Source organism: Delphinus delphis, chromosome 17, assembly GCF_949987515.2.
Source record: "Delphinus delphis chromosome 17, mDelDel1.2, whole genome shotgun sequence".
NCBI classification, from domain to species: Eukaryota; Metazoa; Chordata; class Mammalia; order Artiodactyla; family Delphinidae; genus Delphinus; species Delphinus delphis.
In genome coordinates, this window is record NC_082699.1 from 32,628,093 (window position 1) to 32,632,615 (window position 4,523).

Consider the following 4,523-nt stretch of genomic DNA (forward strand, 5'->3'; position numbering starts at 1 on the left):
AAAATTCTATGGAGACTCCTTGTGGAACAGCAGTTTCCCATCTCTTGTGTCTCTCCCTATCGTGATCATGATCATGCAGGAAGCAAGTCTGGCTGTGTTATTTCTTATCATTGTCTGTCACCCATCTGCAGCATGGTATTGTACAGATAAGGAAAAAGTAGTTCCCTTTCCCCCAGAAGGTTGAGGCTCAGGTACAGGGTAATTCTCCTGTGCACACTGTCATTATTTAGGCCGACTCAGTGACTTCAACAGGCTTAATCATGTGATCAGGTTTGTTGCCAGCTGCGTAATGCTCCCACATCTGTAGATAGAGCCGCTCTAGGTCCATTGTGTATTGTTTGGTGTTGAACAGAGGGCTAGATGTTCTCTGCTTCCAGACTTTGCCATGAATTTTCTTCAGGTATTCTAGATCAGTTCCCAGTTTCACAGATATGTCTTCATATTCTTGTCTATTTTGAGCAATAAGCTCAAGACAGCCTAAACAAGTGAGCTGGGAAGCTGCAACTCGGGAAGCAAGAGTCTCTCCTGGCATAGTCACCACGGGTGTCCCTGACCAAAGGACATCCATCCCTGTGGTGTGTCCATTACAGAGTGGAGTGTCCAAGCAGACATCAGCCAGCTGGCCTCTCCGAACATGTTCCTCTTTAGGAGCAACAGGTGAAAAAATGATACGCTTCTGGGGAAGGCCCATATTTTGTGCATACTGTTGAATATTAGGTTCTCCTACTGCTGGAAAACGCAACAGCCACAGTACACTATTGGGCACACGCTTCAGAATATTTGCCCACATCTGCAAAGTAGATGGGTCAATTTTATATAACTGATTGAAGTTACAGTACACAATGGCATCTTCCGGTAACCCGTACTGAGAACGTGTGGTTACAATAATGGTACGGGGAACCTCCTCTCCAGCGGCAGCCTTAATGTTGATCTGGGTAGTTGCTAGTCCATTGCTAAGACTGAATCCATTAATTGTTATCTGAATTTGTCCTCTGTTAATCATTTCAATAACTGCCTCTGCAATAGTATTCATAGGAATGACAGGCATATTAAGAGCCGTATTACTGCTGTCTGCGTTGTCTCCTCCATCAGGACATTTCATCTTGACAATCTGCACATCTGGGAGACTATCAAGAAATGCTTTGAGGTCGATGCCATTCAGCACAATCCGATTGTCACAAATGTGCCCATTGGACTTAAAATTGATGACTGCCTTCTTCTTCAGGTGAGGGAACATATTAGCATGATCACCAATAAAGAAAGTATGGGGCATATAAGCCAGTTTCTCAGAATACTGCTCAGCAACTTCAGCAGGTGAAGTTTCCTGATCAGTGATGATATAATCCATGAAAAGCATGCCACTGGTCCCAGGGTAGCCCAGTCACATTGCCTGAATAGGAGCTGGCCTGAGAGCAAAGAGTTCATTTCGAGCACCCCTGGTATAACCATTCATATTTACAAGGATGTGTATACCATCTTGATGGATGCGATCAGCTGCTTTCCCATTGCATGGAATCTGAGAAAGATCAATGAAATGATGGGCTTCTGCCATCACCTTTGCTCGGAAGTTTGTGCCATCATCTGGGCTCAGGGCATAACAGAATACCTCAAATTTATCAGGATTGTGCATGCCTGGAATAGACTGCATAAGATGAGAAGTAGGATGATTCCCAAAGTCAGAACTCACGTATCCTACACGCAGTCGACCATCACTGAGCTTCAAGTCTTTTGGATGTTCGTACGGTGGTTTATGAAGGACACTGATCTCATCCAAGCAGAGGTTCCCATGGCTCTCAGCAATAGCCTTCCTGAAGACATGAGAAAGAGGATAGAGCATACTATGATGAGGCTGCACAGAAGGCAACCTATTCTTCTCCAGCTGGTCAGCCACAATGCTGACCAACTTCTTCATTCGCTCATCATAGTCTGTCCAATCACAGACAATCTGCAGGCAATGAGCCAAATCACAATAAGCGTCAGGAAAATCAGGTTCAAGCTTCAGAGCAGTGCGATAAGAAGCAATTACTTCTGGAATATTCCCTGAATACTTGTGGATGGAAGCCAGATTGCTGTGGGCATCCGCAAGTGCAGGGTTAATCTGAATGGCACGAGTATAACACTGCAAGGCTCCCTGAACATCCTGCATCTCCTTTAGAGTGTCTCCCATGTTACAGTAGGCATCAGCAAAGGTAGGACTGATTCGAACAGCCTCCTTATAATGCATCAGAGCTTCCTGCAGTTTTCCCTGCTGCTGCAATACACTTGCTAAATTTGAATGGGCAACAGCAAACTCTGGGAAGACTTCTAATGCTTTACAATACAAGCGAACTGCCTCTTCAAAGTTTCCCTGGTCTCCTTTGATATTGGCTAGGTTATTCAGAGAGTCTGCATGGGTGGGACACAGCCGCAGAGCTGTATTATAACACTCTTCTGCTTCGGCAACACTGCCCTTCTCTTCCAGAGCGTTGGCTAGGTTGCAGTAAGCATCAGGGAAATGTGGTTGCAATTCAGTAGCTCGCCTGTAGGTGTCTACTGCCAGATCCATCAGGCCTTGCTCATAGTATACACAAGCCAGGTTGGCATGTACCACTGCATGATTTGGGCTCAAGCTTAGGGCACAAAGGTAAGCTGCCACAGCTCTGTCAAAAATCCGTGCCTCTTTCAAGACATTTCCTAAATTGATATAAGCATCCAGAAAATTGGGGTCAAGGGTGACAGCCTTTTCAAAGTGATGAATTGCAAGCCAAATCTCCCCTTGTGCATTGAAAACACAGCCAAGATTACTCCAAGCTACTGCAAAGTTCGGTTGCGTCTCCATTGCTTTCAAATAACATGCCTTGGCTCCTTCCAAGCGACCCAGGGCTTTGAGCAGGTTCCCCAGGTCACTGTGAACACAGTACAAATCAGGATTGCACTGAAGAGCAGAGACGTAAGCTTGTACTGCCCCTTCCATGTCGCCTGCTGCTACCAAAGCGGCTGCCAGGTTAATATAACCATCGATGAAATCTGGTTTGAGACGCAATGCATGCCGGTAATGCTCAATTGCTTCCTGCAACTGCCCTCTTTCCTTGTACACATTCCCCAAATTCGAATAGGCTTCTGCCAGAAGAGGGTTCTGTTTAATTGCCAGAGTACTAAAGTGGGCAGATCTGTCCAGCCTTCGACACTGGAAGTGTAGAGATGAAAGTAATAAAAGTACTCCAGTATTGTCTGGCTCTTGTCTCCACAGCTGCATGCAGTGTCTCTCAGCTGCCTCAAAATCTCCTGCCTGATACTCTCGATGTACCAACTCAGCTAACCCTTGGAAGGAAAGCATACGTTTCGTTGGTTCTGTGCTGTCGGCCACGTTGCCCACAGAAGACGCCATCTGGAGCTTCTGGAGAGAGTGAGAAAAGGGGGTAATTGAGTCCCGCTGCTGCCACTACTGGCAAGAATGTTTCTAGAGGTAGCAAATACGAGGGCAGCAGCCATACCACTGCTTTGGCAGGCTTAAGCGGCAGCAACAGTTCCAGGCACCGAACCTTAGGAACTCTGGTTGGCCGTCTACCTCTCACGCTCTTGAAATCTTAATTCTTAACCCTGCCCTCTTCCACCATTTTTCTCCTAACCAGGGAATAAAAATTACCTATACACTTGCCTTAGAAGAAATCAAAAGTCAGTAGTCCAAACACTTTTTAAAATTTTGTTTTCTGTCCAGTTGGAAAGGAAATACATGATTGACTTTACTTCATCATTCATATAGTCAATGTGGAAAACATTAGGGCCGTGAATTTCAATACAGTAAGATCAGAAAATTTTAAATTGGCCTTCCCAAACCACTAATAAGTAACCAATGTTGTATATAATGCTAAAATCTTAGAGACTGAGTTTGATATTTTAAAAGTTCTGAAAGGATTAGCTAATTTCTCCTCATCATACTTCTCATGCCTCAAACCTGAGTATTACTTTTTTAAAATTAAATTTATCTTTATTTATTTATTTTTATTTTGGCTGCATTGGGTCTTCAATGCTGCGTGCAGACTTTCTCTAGTTGTGGCGAGCGGGGGCTACTCTTTGTTGCGGTGCCTGGGCTTCTCATCACAGCAGCTTCTATTGTTGTTCCACAACTCTATGGGTTCCTTTTTAGGTCCTATGAAGAACCCTAGAAATTAGTTCATGGAATTATAAGTTTTTGCAAAATTGTCAAAAGTGAGATATTTTAACTTCCATCAGGTAAGACCAGCGTCTCTTTCTTTGCCAATTTTCCTTCTATCATATTCCGCTATGTTGGATCATATTGGAATGGCCACAGGCTTTTTTGAAATCTGGCTAAGGAGATTTTCTTTTTTCTGTGGTACGCGGGCCTCTCACTGTTGTGGCCTCTCCCGTTGTGGAGCACAGGCTCTGGACGCACAGGCTCAGCGGCCATGGCTCACGGGCATAGCCGCTCCGCGGCATGTGGGATCTTCCCGGACCGGGACACGAACCTGTGTCCCCTGTGTCGGCAGGTGGACTCTCAACCACTGCGCCACCAGGGAAGCCCT

General features: G+C 45.2%; 1 pseudogene; it reads right to left on the reverse strand.

Annotated features, from left to right (window-relative positions):
- Positions 1 to 226: 226 nt before the first annotated feature.
- On the reverse strand, positions 227 to 3,851 carry LOC132413103 (UDP-N-acetylglucosamine--peptide N-acetylglucosaminyltransferase 110 kDa subunit pseudogene; annotated as a pseudogene).
- Positions 3,852 to 4,523: the final 672 nt, after the last annotated feature.